This window comes from Canis lupus, chromosome 10, assembly GCF_011100685.1.
Source record: "Canis lupus familiaris isolate Mischka breed German Shepherd chromosome 10, alternate assembly UU_Cfam_GSD_1.0, whole genome shotgun sequence".
NCBI classification, from domain to species: Eukaryota; Metazoa; Chordata; class Mammalia; order Carnivora; family Canidae; genus Canis; species Canis lupus.
The window spans coordinates 66,269,281-66,287,059 of NC_049231.1; the positions used below are offsets into that span (position 1 = coordinate 66,269,281).

Below are 17,779 nucleotides of genomic sequence, written 5' to 3' on the forward strand. Positions count from 1 at the left end.
GAGAACAGCAGAGGACCCCTGTGGGGAGCCTGTGCATGGCTTTCCCCAGGGTCACTTCTACAGCTGACCAGTGTTTCTGGGCCACGGGGCTTTCTCTCCACTCATTCTCTCTATCCTTTTAGAAGAATAGGCTTATGTTGCAGTGATCCTCACTGGGTCAGCCAGTGAATCTCAATGTCAGATGTTTGAAAATCAGGGCTTTGGGGCTTTGGGACACGTACCCAAATCTCTAGGATCTCTAGGATGGGCCCTTACAGGTGAGAGGTGGGGCAGGGGACATACAGAAATTTGGAAAATGGTTTCAGGGCTAGATTTGGATGTAACCTAAAATCCTCACCATTTCAAGTCATGGCTTCGGGGTCTTAGGAGGAGTAGGTGATCTTCTCAGAGTGGCGCATACCACTCCGCTGAGCTCGATCTCTCCATCAGGTGGGAGCAAGCTCATTGCCTTGAGCTGCAGTTCAAGTGCTCAGTAGCTCCTTGTAGCAGTTCTTGGGAAGTGTTGTTGCGGGGGGCCCCCTTGTGCCATACTGGGTACTTACGTCACAGGATGCTCAGTACTATAGGGTTGATCCCAAGTAGTCCCTATTAAGATGTCCCTGTGACAAATGAAGGACTGTGGAAGTGAGTAGGGATGAGGGCACCACTGGTATCTATTTCCATTAATTTGAATTCTAACTCAATTTGAATTCACTCAGCATATTACTTGTTCGACATATTGAAAGGAGAATAAGGTTCTGAGGTAACAGATTTCAGGAAGCATAATTTTTTCATAGAAACAGGATAGAGAAATCTCAGAAATCCCTAGAAGAAAGACTGGGTAGTGGGATGACTTAAAGGCTATAACCCAGTTATTCCCAGTGGGGGGTGACATTGCCCTTGGGAACATTTCACAGTGGCTGGAGAAACTTTCAATTATAGCTGAGCGGGAGGTTCTACTGAGGCCAAAGATGCTGCTAAAGATCCTACAATATGCAGGAGAGCCACAGTAAAGAACTATCTGACCCAAAAGGTCAATAGCGTCACTCTTGAGAAACTTTGTTGTAAATGGATCCCAAAGCAAGTGCACGTTCTCTCCCTCTCAGGACTGCCGCTTGCATTTTATACATAATACTCAGCAAACATTTTGGGAGCATCATCTGTGTGCCAGACACAGTGCTTGGCTAAGTGGGAGGCTAAAAGATGAGTAAGGCCAGTTGAGAGACAAGAGGACCACTGGGGCTCATGTCTCTCCTCTCCTAGATTGAAAGCTCCCAGGGAGATGGTGCATCTCCTGGACTCTGAAAGCATCAACGATAGTGCCTGATGGTGGCCTTTGTTCTTAACCAAGGCCTGTATGCATGGGGAGAGGGGGTGGGATGGTCTCCCCCATGTGGCCTGTGCCGATTCCACCCTGGTGAGTTCAGATGGCCTGCGGTGCTGCTCAGAGGGCCTCCTGGTTTCTAAAACCGTGTGGCTTCTCACTCCAGCGGGCAGATTTGTGTGAGTAGCTAAGATTGTCTCAGATGTGACCAAGAGTCCAGAGCTCATTCTCTTGCTCAACAGTGATTATTCACAGCTGACTGCAGATTTCTTCAGAAAAGCCCCCACATCCGGCCCCAGGAAGTCCTGCTCAGTGAGGGTGTCCTGGCAAGGGAGCTTTGGAGAAGGAGGAGAATCATCTGGGTCACTCACAGTTCTGTCATTCTAACCTCCCTCGATTGCATGTTGAGCCACAAGAGCTCAGGAGGCTGCGGAGGATTGTCTCATGAGAAATTCAGGCTTGAGGGAGATGGAAAAGCCAAAGGTTAGGATTTAAAGACTGCCTGGACCTGCCCCAGCCCTACCCCAGCCCACCTAGGGAGAGGCCCCCATTTCCACTGCAATGGAGCAGGAGTGCTAGGGCAATTCTTCTTCTGGTGGACGGAGAGCATAACATCTCTCTTTACCGTCACACATTTATATTTGTTGTATTCTGTGCCAAGGAGCCAGGGCAGAGTGGAAAAGTGCTGCGGAATTACTGCAAGTGGTCTGTGACGTGTGCAACAAGCCTTACCTGTAGATAAAATATATAATATTTCCCACATGTGCATTCTGTTTTTTAAGTGTATGTAAGTGCTGCTGTGATGAAACTACAAGGATTAATTGAGGTGCTGAATTCAGAGTGATTGTCATTGCTCTGTTGCCTCAAATCACAGCCAGCTTTTAGTCTCCTACCTTGCTTCTGGTCCCTTCCTGTTTCTACCTCTCCAATCAGAAACCAGGTCTTGTCTTTTCTTTCCTTTTCTTTTCTTCTTTTTTTTTCCTTTCTTGGTTTTATTTATTCATGAAAGACAGAGAGGGAGAGGCAGAGACACAGGCAGAGGGAGAAGCAGGGTCCATGCAGGGAGCCCGACATGGGATTCCATCCTGGGACTCCGGGGTCACGCCCTGGGCTGAAGGCAGGTGCTCAACCACTGAGCCACCCAGGATGCCCAAGATTTTCATTTCTTATTCCCTTTAAATAAGTTGCCCCCAAATCCTAGCGTTCTACAGAGTGCTACCCACCAGAAAATTCGAGAACTGCAGTTTGGTTTACCGGTACCGGGTTTGTAACATTTCCACCTTTCACCTTCAGCCCGCTGGGGTGCCTGGAGTTGAGGAGCAGAGAAAGTCAAGTCCAAACGAGGACCTGCTGGCTCCCTCTTGTGGTGATCACGGAGAAAACATGCGGGAAGAAAAGATCTAGGTAGTGGCAAATATTATTTAATTGAAACAGCCCAAGGACCATGATCTGCAAAATATGGTACGAGACAGAGTTATATTTTGCTGTGTAGCAAAAGGGATTTGAAACCACTGGGGGCTGGACAATAAATCGAGTAAAGAGAAAGTGCAGGTAATTAAAATATCAAATTTTAGCCCATGGTTTGTTTGCCAACAGCCAAGCTTCCCACCAGTTTACAAGGAACAAACTGGTTTGGGGATCTCTTTTCCCCTACTTTGATCCTGACCCAGAGGGGAGCCATGGCGAAGGTCTCTGCTCCTGGCAGAGAGTCACCCAGGGCTTAGGCTCACCAGCTGCAGTCAGGCCAGGCTACGAGGGGTTCTGAGTTGGCCTAGGGGGTCAGCGCAAGACGTTGTGTCTCTGGTTCCATTCACGCCAGCAGTTTCTCCTGACTGCTTTCAACCAGCCCTCAAGGCCTCCCACCCTGTCCCCTGGTCACTCACCAGTCAGCATGTGGCCCTTTCATGTCTTCCGTTCTTCTAACTAGAGACAGAGTTGCAGACGACAGGATCATGGTTAAGGTCTACTCCCCCTGAAAGGGGTGAGGGCATTAAGGGCAATGATTAGCATGTCTAATACAACCTGTCATGCGTGAAATGCATTAAGCGTTTGGCATGTTCAGCTTCTACGATTGCACCATGTGCTCCTCAATGCTGTTGTCAGAGAGACAGCAATGTTTGAGCATATCTGACGGTAGAACACTGGAGAAGTCCCTGCTAGGGGCATTCCCTTTTGCTTGGTTAAATCTGGCCTGCTTTCCTGGTCTTATGGGTCATTTATGTGAGGAGGCCCTCCTTGAAGCCCCCCAAGGCCAGATGATTTGGTTCTCCCATGCCCTTAGCACCCTGGCTATACCCTGATCGTTGTGCTCATCACATTGTATTTTGCCAATTTACTTGGCTGTCACTACCATCAGGCTCCCTGCCTCTTGGAGCAACTGTGTCTTACTGCCTTTTACAACCCCAGGGCCCCAGTGATGATATAGCTGTGTCTCAAGAATGACTAAGGATCTTCCAGGGAGGCCAGGCATTCTAGAAATAAGTGACAACATGAACATGGAGAGCACCATCATCAAACGTGGGCAGGAAGGGGTCCTTGAACTGGGCACTGCACCTCTGGCCCTCTTTTAGCCCCTTTGCTCTCACAAGAGGTGAGACCGTGGGATAAAGGGATGTACTCATGCAAAGCCCACATCTCCCAGATTGCTCTGCGTTCTGTGAACCCACAATTCCTCGCTCCTGTGGCCCTGAACCTGCTTCCAGAGCCTGCGTGGGTCTCCTCCAGGGCAGAGACCAAAGGGCACTAAAGGAAGTTAACTCTGAAGGCCGAAGAATGAGGCCAATGGAAGGCTTTTTCTTTTCTTTTCTTTTTTTTTTTTTTAAGATTTTATTTGTTTATTCATGAGACACAGAGAGGCAGAGAAACAGGCAGAGGGAGAAGCAGGCTCCATGCAGGAGCCCGATGTGGGACTCGATCCCGGGACTCCAGGATCATATCCTGAGCCGAAGGCAGATGCTTAACCACTGAGCCACCCAGGGATCCCTGGAGGGCTTTTTGTAAAGGGGAGGAGACAATGGTTAAATCATTATCTATCAACTGCTATTTTAAATTAACATATTACATATAAGTGGTAAAAAATCAAATGCAATAGCAAATGTACAAAAGTAAAATTCCACACCTTTCATCCCAAAACACTAGTCCCTCTCTCAAAATGTAATGATTGTGATCAATTTCTTAAATATCTTCCAGAAAAAAAAATGTACATATGGAATTCCCTCTCTTTAAAGATGAGAGAGAATTGGCAGCATTTAAATACTGCCAATATGGAAAGGACCATATAGAGGAAAACGGTGAAAACAAGAGTATGGATGAGAGAAAGCTGGTAGCTGGCCATCACTCCCAGGGGGGCAGGATGGAATCCAACAGCAGGGGAAAGAAGAGTCTTGGCTAGGCAGGCAGAAATGCATGCCTTCTGCTGAGAGTAGAGGGTAGGGCAGAGAACAGAACTAGTGGAAGGGAGGAAGTCAGAAAGGTTAAAGGCAAGAGGCCATGGTTTTCAATGTTAGAAGTGACATGGTTCAAGTGGGTGAGGCTGGGGGATGGAGGATAGTGTGGAGGTAAAAGTCCTGGGGGATTGAGGAACTTTGAACCTGGGATATTAGATGGAATGAGCTCATTACAGTAGATGTTGAAATCTCTTATGATGATGGCAGATGCCAAAGTTCTCCGTTGAGGTGGGCATGGCCTAGAAAGAGGAACACTGGCTGTGGTAGATGTTGGGAGTGTCAGAGGAGGAGAAGCTTGGCCACGGGTGAAAGACTAATATCTTGGAAGCAGAAACTGTGAGCGGGATGCCTATTTGCTGTGTCTTCTTGCCTTGGGTCAAGGGAGTATGGGAAAGCAGGAGGTGGATGACATATTCAGCAGAAAGGCTGAGAAACAGAGGAGGTTGTCCACATGGGAAGAAAGGTTACAACATGTTCTGGATGGAGGAACAGACTGGGAGAAACACAGTGGCTGTCCGTGGCCCAAGGCACCAGCTAGGAAAAGCACCATAAAGAAAGGGGAAGATGTGAGGTGGAATGAATTTGATGGGTGAGGGCAAGGAATATGGATGAAGCAACAGGCCCCAGTGTTCCCATCATTGATGGCTTTAGTTTTGGTGCCAGAACTGGCTGCAAATTCCAGCCACGTCTTGGGAGAGCCTAAATGGAGCAGTTGCTCTATCTTCTTGGCCAGGTGACAGGCATATTTATTGTTCAGAAGGCTCATTGGTAGAGGTCAGTTACATCTCAGTTAAATACCAATTGGTTGTTGCATTGTTTTGCCAGGATTGCTGGTCCCGTAGACTGGGTGGCTTAAACAACAAAAGTATATTGTCTTACAGTTCTGGCTAGAGTTCTGAAATCAAGGTGTTGGAAGGGTTGGCCCCTGGGAGGATCACAGGGGAAGGATTGCTTCAGGCCTTTCTCCTTGGTTTGTTTATGGCCATTGTCTCCCTAGATCTTTTCACATTGCCTCTCTATGTGTCTGTCTTAAAATGTCCCATTTTTATAAGGGCTCCCTGATGACCTCTTTTTAATTCGATTGCTTCTTTAAATTTCCATCTCTAAATAGCATGTTCTGAGCTTCTGAGGATTAGGACTTCAACATATGAGTTTGGAGGAACACAATTCAATGCATAACAAGTATCCTTGGGCAACCATTCTTAGCTTCAGTTGCTCTCTTACCTGATCACCATAGCAGTATGACTTCACTGAATTGTATGGATGAACGTGAACAGCATCTGGCACATTTAAAATTTGCTACAAATTATCATCATCATCACCATCATTGCCATCATCATCTGGACCTCTTCACTTAGGTCCTTGGTTGGTAAAACCATTGAGTTCTTTCCGTTGATCATCCTCCTGAACTTATCTTACAGAGAGAGACCCAGGCCAGAGTTGCAAAGAATAGCTGTAGGGCAAAGCTCAAGTCCTCTGTGATTTGCATACAGAGAGAATCAGCTTTAAAAGGAGAAGGGTGGGGGGACGCCTGGGTGGCTCAGTGGTTAAGCGTCTACCTTTGGCTCAGGGCATGATCCTGGGGTCCTGGAATCGAGTCCCACATCGGGCTCCTGCATGGAGCCTGCTTCTCCCTCTGCCTGTGTCTCTGCCTCTCTATCTGTCTCTCATGAATAAATAAATAAAATCTCGAAAAAAAATAAAAATAAAAGTAGCAGGGTCAACTTTGGCATCACAATAGGCTGAGTGGGAAAGGGGGAGAGAAATCTTCACCCTTTAATTTGGTGAGGGAGGAAAAAAGGAGGGAATGCTGGCTCTATGATCTGCATGTAAGTCACAGAGTTTTAGGTTCTACTGGTGAGGAAGGACTTTCTTTCTCTGTCCTGTCACTCCGAACCACTGCCCCACCTCCTGGGCCTCAAGGAGGCATCATGCCCGTTACCCCAAACCAGAAGTCAGGAGTCATATCAGAATTTGTGAGAAAGGCAGATTTCTTTTGGGGGCATCTGGGGCTGACTTCTGTTGTGCTATAAGCTCATCTGTAACAGGGCTTTCTTAGGAACCCCGAAATCATTCTGCAGGTGGATAGGAATCTTTTATACCTGTAGTTCTCAAAATGTGGTCCCCAGATCAGCAACATGGGGGTTGCCAAACTTTTCTACAGATGGTCACAGAGTAAATATTTTTGACTTCAAGGGCCAAGAGGCCACATGCAGTCTCTGTCACAACTATACCACTGATGTAGTGTGAAAGTGGCTGGAGACACTAGGCGAATGCATGAGTATGGCTGTGTTCACAGGTGTACGAAACAGGTGGCTGTACATTTGGCCATGGGCCATAGTTTGTTGACCCTTATCTTAGTGTATTTATAAAGAGTGCTCTTTTTCTCTCTTAAAAGTGTCATGGTTAGGACACTAAATTTTATAGTTTCCCACCAAGGGGTCTGGCTGGCAGGGGTGGAATGGCAGCTGTGGTACACACTATACATGCCACACTTGGCGGAGAAGCAAACTGGTACGTTTGTACAGCTTTAGAAGTAGGGAGGCAGAATTAAAGCCACTGAGGAAAATCCTTGTTCTTAATTACTCTCCTTTTTAATGTTCTTTCCACCCTCTCTTCCTCCCCATTGTGGATTTGGGACTTTGAAGACCATCTTCAAAAGGACGAAGGCTTTGAGGCAGCTGCTGTCTTACATTCCCCTGCATGCTCGGGACTTCCCTTCTCTGGGTTGGGAGCCTGAGTTGGGTCATGACTAGCTTCATCAGAGTGAAAATGCAACTCTTCAGGACACATAACCCTGAGCAATTTAAGAGAAAGTACCTATTTTTCTCCTCCCAAATAATGAACACTTTTGAGATTAGAGGAAAACATATAGGAAATCTCTGGTCCCTATACATTAATCCCAAGAGATTAAAAACAAGATGTCTTATCTTGAAATAACAATTTTCTCTGAAAAGCTCAAAGACCATTAAAAGTATCATCAACATGCATTCATTAAATACTCTAGAATCTTCAAAATCCTTGCTAATGGGCAGCATAGGGGCTTTTATCCAAGTTAGCTAAGAAAATTTCCTTTACCCCAGGATGTCCACCACCTATTTCTGGCCTGGAGCCCGCTTTGTATTTTCACAGCAGGAAAATAAAAGGGGTTATCTAGGTTACCATGGCGACTGAAGTCCCCACTCTTTTCCCACTTATAATGGGCCAACGTGGCCACCAATGCCTCTGAGAGGTGGGGACAAGAAGCCAGATTAGGCTACTCCACAGGGCATCTGGGAATTTGCCTGGCGGCATGGTGTAACTTTTACTCAAAGCCTATTACAGGCTGCTTGTGTCTCCCTAAAATTCATCTGCTGAAACCCTAATCTCCAGTGTGATAGTATTTGGAGGTGAGAACTTAGGTAATTAGATCACAGGGGTGAAGTGCCCATAAATGGGATTCGTGCCTATATTAGTCAGGGTTCTGCAGAGAAACAGAACCAATAGGATAGGTAGATAGATGATAGGTAAATAGATAGATGATAGACACATAGATAGAAACAGATACAGATACATACAGATAAGAGATTTATTACAGGAATTGGCTCGTGAAGCTATGGAGGCTGGAAATCCTACGACTTGCCATCTGCAAGCTGGAGAACCAGGAAAGCTGGTGGTGTGATTCTGTCTGAATCTGAAGGTCTGAGAACTAGGGGCTGCTGATAGAAGTCCCGGAGTCCGAGGGCCTGCCAACCAGGAGCTCCAATGTCCGAGGCATACGAGTGCAAGAAGAGAGAGAGAGGGAATCCACTTTGCCTTCACCTTTTAGTTTCATTTGGAGGCTCCCAAGGGATTGGGTGGTGCTGCCCACATTGGTGAGGGTGGATCTCTTTATTCAGTCTACTGAGTCAAATGGTACTTTCATCCAGAAACATCCTCGCAGGCATACCCCAAAATAATGTTTAACAACCACTGTCTGGGCATCCCTGAGCCCAGTCAAGTTGACACATCAAACTAACCATCATGGTACCCTTAGAAGAGGAGACACAAGAGACATGATCTGTCTTTGTCACGCGAGGACACAGTAAGAAGGCAGCCTTCTCCAAGCTGGGAAAGGCTCTCACAGGACCCGATCATACTGGCACCCTGATCTTGGACTTTTAGTCTCCAGAACTTTAAGAGAGAAGTGTGTGTTTTCTGAGCCCCCAGGCTTGGTATTTGTTAGATAAGCCTGAGCAGACTAAAACAAAGCCTTTGTGAAGGAACAGGCGAGAGTAAATATGCATCTCCTTTTGGATACCCATTTTTGCTCCCCATGAGGCAGTGAACTGGTGTGGATAACGCAACCACACTTCGCAGAACAAATAACTGGATGCGGACAGATGGTTCAGGTTGGGCACCTAAGGTAATTTAATAGCTGGGCCATTTTCACAAAGCAATGGGGAAAGATGCTCTGTAACAATTGTGTTTTCTCATACGTTTCCATTAGAAAGCGGTAGTGGGCTTACAATTTACGTATCATGGTTCCAGTAAGCCAAGTCTGTACCATTTTCTACAATGACTTTGTCTTCTTTCCAGCATCAAGGAGGCCTCAGGGCTTTGTGGGGTCATCCAGGGCTTTGGTCTGACTGACTGCAGCAGGACTGGTCTTGTCTGATCCCGAGGGGGCCTCTGCGGAGGCCTGGGTCTTGTCTGTCTAGCTCTGGCATCTGGCTTTGTCTGCAGCTGCTGTCAGGATCTTTTCTTGTTTCCATCCTGACTTTCCCAGAGTCTGAGTCTACTGATTCTCCCAGCGTTTTCGAGTCCTTTAGGAACACTTAGGAACCGTCGGCTCTCCTACTTACCAGTGTAGACTGAACAACTCCCCACCCTGCCATAGCCTCCCTTCTGCTCCTGTTCCAAAGTGTCAGTCTCTTCTGCACCTGGGACAGCAGCCCGGGTTCTCTAGGGCTCACCCTCACTACCCAGAGTAGCTTTCCAGCCCGAGGTGGTGAGGGTTGCTTCTCTCCTTGGAGACCCAGACCCTTGTCTTGTACTCACTTTTTCCTACCTTCCGCTTACACTTTTCTTTTTGCCCCGGTAAGAGCTATGTTATATCAGATCTAGCCTCCTCTTTACATAGGGTTTATAGTAAAATGCTGGACTAAGATCTTAGGTTTTGCTCTTGATGTCAAAAAGGAAGCTTTCAAATTTAGAAAACCCTTTTCTTTTTGAATAAAACCTGGCTTTCAAGACTGCTGTCTCTTTATGGATCTTAACAGTTCTGTGTTGAAACCGCATCTATGACTTCTCTGACCTGAGTGGTGGTGGCTCCCCCTTCCCAGGTACACAGTGAATGACATTAATTGAGTAGGGCTGGCTTGGCTAGGAACTTATAAATAATGTTTCAATATCTCAGAGATATTTCCCTACACATTCTTTCTTGGATTTGTTTTGTGTTTAAGATTTCATATCATGGGATTCTTGGGTGGCTCAACGGTTGAGCATCTGCTTTCGCCCCAGGGTGTGATCTTGGAGTCCTGGGATCAAGTCCCACGTCAGGCTCCCTGCATGGAGCCTGCTTCTCCCTCTGCCTGTGTCTCTGCCTCTCTCCCTCTGTGTTTCTCATGAATAAATAAATAAAATCTAAAAAAAAAAAAAAAGATTTCATATCACGCTTGTGCAGGTAACCACCTCAATTAATCACACATTTAAACCCGTGGATTAGTGTAAGTCTCCAAATTAGCAAGGAGTATAGATCTTGTGTTTGCTGGGACCTCATTTTTAAGTCAGGTTGTAGCGTTCTGTACTACGCAGCCACTGACCAACGTGAGTGAGCCACAGATGTTTCCAAGCTGTTCAGAGCAACGTTTACTTGATCATGGTACCTGCTCGCTTCTGGTCATGTCACCACGTATAGTTGTGCAGCCCATGCACTGCACAACTCCAGGGGGGCTCTAGTCCTTAGACTAGACTTTGTAAAGCGAGTGGTGCCCCTCCTGGAGTCCCGTCCCTTCCCACTCCATCTGATCTCATTTCAACCTGATCTTTAATCGTAGGCTCCCACCCTTTTCCTCATTCTGTCTCTATACCTTTGGAATTAGACTGGGCTCCTTGGTAATGCTCTTAACTCTCTCTTGAGAACTTGGTTCTGTCTTTCCCACTGGCTCTGAGGCTCCAGAATTCCTCTGGAGGGACATCTGCCCCATTTGGCTACTTGGCCTCTCACTTGGCCAGGGCTGAGCCCCTAATGTTTCCAGGAAGCTTGTGAGGTTGCTCTGGATAACTCCAGTTTCAGAAAAAAATGCTGTTCTTAAGAAATCTCGGCTCAATCTAGTAAAAATTAAAAATCTCCTATAACATCACACTCTCTCCTCTCTGGGTGATGGGAGCAGTGTGGGGGTAGTGGGAACAGCTCAGTCAGAAGTTGGCTTCTATGGGGCACCTGGGTGGCTCAGTGGTTGAGCGTCTGCCTTGGGCTCAGGGCGTGACCTGGGGTCCTGGGATCATGGCCTCCATAGGGCTCCCCACAGGGAGCCTGTTTCTCCCTCTGCCTGTGTCTCTGCCTCTCTGCGGGTATGTCTCTTATGAATAAATAAATTTTTTAAATCTTAAAAAGGAAAAAAGAAGTTGGCTTCCATAAGGAGCACCTGGGTGGCTCAACCGATGAAGTGTCCGATTCTCAGCCTCAGCTCAGGTCTTGATTTCAGGGCTAGGAGTTCAAGCCCCGTGTTGGGCTCCATGCTGGGTGTGGAGCCGACTTAAAAAAAAAAAGCAAAAAAAAGCAAAAAGCTGGCCCTCGGGTTCTGCTTCTGTCTCTCCCAGTAACTAGTTCTGACCTCTAGGTGTTTCTTTACCTCTTGGGCTTCAGTTCTCTCCTTCAGGAGGTAGCCACCAGATGACTTCTAAAGGCACCTGCTCTAAGGCTTGACAACGCCCAGACATGCTTCCTAGGAGACAGTAATTGTGTTGCTGAACTCACAGGAGCCAGATGCTGCTCAGCTTGTGCTGAAATTCGGAAGGAACTTTTCCCAGCACATATTTCATTTGCTGTGAAAACAGTCAGTTGAGTGTCTGCTTGTGAGGAGCTGCTGGGAGGAGGTGTTGGTTTGTTTTAGCTTTTGTGAAAGGTATTTGGTTTCTCCATGTGCTCAGTGTAGCATGCAGCAGCTTGAAGTTCAAGTGAGCTTGTTGTGTTGTTGGTGCTTCTGAACCAGCGTGGGGACCACCGTCAAGAAATTTTTTGGTTGACCATTTAGACACATTCCTGCCAGGAAAAGCCTGGTAAAACCTCTTTTGCTCCATGTCCTGACGCTATTTCCATTTGTTTATAGTGTGTGACACCCTCTTCTCTGAGTAAATCCCTCCCCCAAGGCTCAGTGTGACTTTCTTGACAAAGCAGGGATTCCTCTTATTCTTCCTTTGCTGAGGGATTTTGGCACTAGTGGAAGGCTTTCTTTCATTCCACCAAGGGGCGGGCGTGTTCAGTTCTGGTTTGGGTGTGGGACTCCAACAAGGGTTTAGTACCAAGAGGAAGAGGGTCCTGAGCTCTTTGGGGTCTTGGTTCACATCCTTGAAGGCTGTGTGAGGTCAGGATGTAGAAGATAAATGTGTTTGGGATTTGTAGGTGGGAGCTCCTGCTCCCAGGGGTCCCTTCTTGCTAGTCTGGCTTGGATGTGCATACACCACTCTGGACTCTTGGTGAGGTCCTAAATGGTTCCTCTTCAACAAAAATGCAAATTGAGATGTGGAAGATTGGATTTAATGACAGAGTCCTGAGGGCTGAGTTGACTGTAGGCACTGTGATAAGACCCATGGCTTCCACAGCACCTCTCCAGCCTTGTCCCTGGACAGCTGGGATCCATCTTCTAGGCATGGGGTCAGTTGTTGCTCAGTAACAGCGAGGGGGGTACAGAAAAGGGGGCACCAGATCCATGGTTTTGCTAAATTTTTCATTTTAACTACTTTAAACTCAGGCAGCCATATGCATTTTAGCAACTATTGGAGCAGTTCTAGAAACTTCTCTCGGGTTGTGTTCAGTGGACAGGAATAATATTGCCAGACAGGAAAGTGTGTGGGAGTGTGTTAACTGTTAAAGGAGTCATGCCTCCAAGGCAACCATCATAGCAACCTTAAGTAAAAAGAATCTCCAAAAGGCTCCAAAAGGGTGCCTTTGGTGGTGGGATTCAGACACCCTGACAGGTGGCTGTAGGCATTCTTTTTTTTTCTTTTTTTTTTAACTTTCTGTGGTAGATGAGGACTTCAGTAACCCGAAATAACGATTCTTCAGCACACAGCTCTAATGCAGTGCCATGTTCACAGGATATGGGATTCAAACCATGGGGTTCCAAGATAGTCCTAATTTAAAAAAAATTTTTATTTTATTTTATTTTTTAAAAAGATTTTATTTATTTTTTCATTAGAGACACACACAGAGAGAGAGAGAGAGGAGAGAGAGAGAGGCAGAGACACAGGCAGAGGGAGAAGCAGGCTCCATACAGGGAGCCCAACGTGGGACTCGATCCTGGGTCTCCAGGATCACACTCTGGGCTGAAGGTGGTGCTAAACTGCTGAGCCACCCTGGCTGCCCAGGATAGTCCTAATTTTTAATGTTTTATCTTAGAATGAAGAGTCGAGGGTGGGGAGTGGGGGTGGAGCTGGAATGGAGAAAAGGAGTTTTCCTTTTTGTTTATATCTTCCACCATAGTTTGTAGTTTCAATTATGTACATGTATAACTTTTACCTAAATAAATACAGGAACACATACAATTGTTTTAGATTGCCTTCTCCCAAGTCTTCCTTGCATTACTACTGACATGGAAGAGTGTTCAGGGTATTTTGTTATGTAAAAAAAAAAAAAAAAAGGCAGGTCATGAACCATATGGTTCCTTTTCCGAGGACACACACATATATATGGGGAGGAAAAGTCCTGATGGGTATATTCTGAGTGTTACTTTGGTAATAGAGTTTTAGATGACTTAAGTGTTTTGTATTATACTTTAACTTTTTTCTAATGGACATGCTTCAGTTGTGTTGTAAAAACGATAATGAGAACATAGTTTACCACCACAACAATCAATATAACTCCGTTCCCTTTCTCTCAGGCTGTTGCTTTTTTTTTTTTTTTTTTTTAAGCTCAAGTATCTTGGTTCAGGAAATAGGGTTGAGTAACCTAATGAATACTTTAAACCTCAATGTGTGGGGGCTGTTTAGAAAACTTTGGATTAAAACTGAATAACAGATGTGACCCTTGGAAAGGAGAGTTTAAAAAGAAAAAAAGCCTCTCTCAGTCACCGCGTGAGAGATCTGTGGGGCTGTTGGTGGCTAGCAAACTGTTCTTTGGCAATTCATCAACTGGATTGGTTGTGGTGTTGATCTCTTGGTGTAGTTGGTGGAATTATATTCCTTAAAAATTCATAGGCTGAAGCCCAGTACCTCAGAATGTGACTGTATCTGAAGACAGGACCTTTAAGGAGGTCATTAATTCGAAACAGGGCCTCAAGCAGTACAACTGGGGTCCTTATAAGCAGAGATTAGGACACCGACAGCGTGGACGGAGGGATGGCCATGAGAGGACACAGGGAGAAGGTGACCATCTTCCCACCAAGGAGAGAGACCTCAGAGGAAACCAACCCTGATGATATCTTGGAACTCGAACTTCCGGCTTTCAGAACAGTGAGAAAATAAATTTCTGTTGTTTCAGCCTCTCAGTCTGTGGTCTTTGGTTACGGCAGCCGTAGGAAACGAATGCACTTGGATTTTGTGTGACTTGCTTCATTTCAAAGAGAAATTGGGGAACATTTGTTCTTGAGATTTTCCTGGGGTCCAATTCCTGACTAAAGAAGATTCATCTATGTGGGAATTTAGTCATGGATCATTTCAGGACTATTCTTCCTCAAAACTTTGGGGACAGCGACATCTAGTGCTTATATATTTAAATACCCTTTCCAGGGGTTCTCAGGCTGGCTGGCTTCACGTTTACAATTAATTACCTGAAAAGATCTTAAAACCCAGATATTCAGGCAAAGTATATTTGACAAAGTATTTCAGAATCTCTGGGGGTGGGACCCAGGTATCAGTATTTTTTAGTTTCTCACATCGGTCCGTCGCGCAGCCAATGTTGAAAACCACAGCTTTCAACGGGTTCCCCTGCTAAATGGTGAAAACGATAGTTCAGTGGAAACTGTTCCAGGTCGTAAAAATACAGTGCAATTTCTCACAATGTAAAAAAAAAGACAATTAATTCCTGTACTTATTTACTGTCCCTTTGCCTCCAAAGAAGATAAAATACACGGGGTAGGGACCATGGTCTGTTTCACCCCTGGGTGCCGTGAGCCTGAACAGTGCTGGGCAAGGTCTGGGTTCACATGGCTGTTGTGAAATGAATGACCAAAAATATAGCCCGCTCTCTGGCTCTGTTAATTATAAATATGTTTTTTTTCTGTGGAAAGGGTCAATTTCACTGCAGAATTTATTTATTTATTTATTTTCAGTTTTCTTTGTCACTGCAGAATTTACAGCATGCTACGTAGGTTCAGTTCAAGGTGACTCGTGGAGTATTACGGGAAGGCATGTCTTGGTCTGTCACATAACACGTAGATTGTTTTTTTGTGCTCTCTAGCACTTCTGATCCTAGGAGAGGATTCTCAATTTAGTGGTCAGTTCTCAACGTCTATTGAGTGTTTTAGTTAAAAAGAACTGTTAAACTAATGATCTTTTGCTCTGTGCATCCCCCCACCTCCCATGCCTTCAGTTTTAGAAGTTTCTCTATGATTCAGTATTAGTTAATTATCCACTTCAAAGTGTTCCAGTTGTTAATTTTTTAAATTGGCTTAATGTACGTGGAATTTAATTTTATTTTTTTTGCATATGATGCAAAGTGAGGATCTAATTGAAGATTTTCTCAAATCCAAGAGCTGATCTTGTTCACATGATGTGTGAATACACCCTCCCTCTTTCTGGTTTGTGGCTTTCTTTACCCTGAATGAAGTCCTCTTATATCCCAATATGAAAGATGTTAGATTGAGATTTTTTCTGGCAAAGTGAGTGGGAGACAGTTCTGCCTTGACTTCAAAGGAAATCTCTAGGAACCTGCCCCTTGACCTTTGGATGTCCTTAAAAAGTAGTGAATGAGGGGCATCTGGGTGGCACATTGGTTAAGTCAGAGACTTGAATTAGGCTCAGGTCATGATCTCAGGGGCTCCAGGCTCAGTGGGGAGTCTGCTTGATATTCTCTTTCTTCCTCTCCCTCTGCCCTGTGCACTCTCTACATAAATAAATAAATAAAATATTTTTAAAAAGTAGTGAGCAAGAAGAGAAAGAAAAGAACTAAACTTACTGAAGGGGTTTCTTTGGAGAGGGCTGTTGCTGTGTCTGGGCCCCCAAATCCCCTCTTTTGGGAAGTTGAGGGTGCTTCCTTGTAACAGGCTGGAGACCACTAGGAGAACTTCGAAAAACACTCCGTAGGGTGACACAGAAGATCGGTGTGCACGCCAGGCAGAGTGTGGACTGCTACCTGGAAACCAAGGGCCCAGACAAGCCTATCTGGCTGCTTTTGGCAGAGCCAGGAGAGCACTGTTGGATGTGGATTGGTCCCATCCCCCAAGGTTACAGGGCACAGGATGTGTGAGTGTGTCGCAAGGACCAGATGGGAGGCTGCCTGAAAAAGATGTCGGATTGTTGTGGTTCACAAATTCTTATAATACTTCTCCATTTAAGTATGATGCCTACTGAGCCTTTGCTTGGCTGTGGGCTAGACATAGTGACAGGCTTTTAATGAATGTAGAATTTGGAGGAAGGAAAAGAGAAGGGCTCCAAGACCAGGTCACAAAACATGTTATAATTTCCTCCTGGCTCTGTTGGATGGCCTGCCCTGGGGGAAGCCAGCTGCTTGCTGTGTTGTGAGGATACTCAAGCAACCCTGTGGTTCACCTGTCAGACAAAATACAGGATTCCTAGTGAAGTTTGAATTTTAGAGAAACAATGAATACTTTTTTTTTTTAGTGTAAGTATATTCTAAATATTATTTAGTATAAGTATATCCCAAATGCTGACTGGGTATCCTTCCTTCGGAGTTGGGACTATCTTTGGGATTTATAGTGATAGGATAGTCTCTGATTTATGAGTAGGCAAAAAGGTAATGGCATTTTTATCTAAGGAAGAGAGTGATACTTTTCTTTTTTCTTGTTTTTAACTTTCTTTTTCTTTCTTTCTTTTTAAAAAATTTTATTTATTCATGGGAGACACAGAGAGAGAGGCAAAGACACAGACAGAGAGAGAAGCAGGCTCCCTGCAAGGAGCCTGATGCAGGACTTGATCCTGAGACCACAGGATCACACCCTGAGCCAAAGACAGACGCTCAACTGCTGAGCTATCCAGGCGTCTCTCTTTTTCTTCTTATTTATTTATTTATTTATTTATTTATTTATTTATTTATTTATGATAGTCACAGAGAGAGAGAGAGGCAGAGACACAGGCAGAGGGAGAAGCAGGCTCCATGCACCGGGAGCCTGATGTGGGATTTGATCCCGGGTCTCCAGGATCGCGCCCTGGGCCAAAGGCAGGCGCCAAACCGCTGCGCCACCCAGGGATCCCCCTCTTTTTCTTCTTAAGTAGGCTGTATGCCCAATGTGGGACTTGTACTCATGACCCTGAGATCAAAGGCAATTCATGAAAGAAACAGAGAAATAGAGCCAGCGCCCTGCCTGAAGAAACCACTCCTCAAGTCCTCACTACTGTTAAATTGCTCCTTAAATGGAAGTGGTTTTGCTCCTGAAAGGGCATATGACAATATCTGGAGATGATTTTGGTTGTTACAACTAGGTGGGTGGAGTCCCAGGATTCTGCTAAACATCCTACAGTACACAGGGCAGTCCCTTCCTCCTGGCAACAAAGGAACATCTGGCCCCAAATATGTATAGTGCTAAGGCTAAGGAACTCTGGCCTAGAGATTTGATTAGATTCAAGTCTTCTTTGAGTAAGGAAGGTTGGGAGATGGTACTTCTCCTAGTACATCACACCAGAGATGTTCTCTTGGTTCTTCGAACTTTTCTATCTGCACTTGTTCCCACTC

General features: G+C 45.5%; 1 long non-coding RNA gene across 19 annotated transcripts in view; it reads left to right on the forward strand.

The window, feature by feature from the left end:
• The window catches only part of LOC119873701, a 147,364-nt gene that overhangs the window by 31,202 nt on the left and 98,383 nt on the right, over positions 1-17,779 (forward strand). Inside the window, exon 1 of one of the 19 annotated variants that reach the window (XR_005366167.1) lies at positions 2,632-2,707. The exons of the other annotated variants lie outside the window; for them this stretch is intronic. This is a non-coding gene — a long non-coding RNA (uncharacterized LOC119873701). Of the gene's footprint in view, positions 1-2,631; positions 2,708-17,779 lie in introns of those variants that run through there. 19 annotated transcript variants of the gene reach the window in all.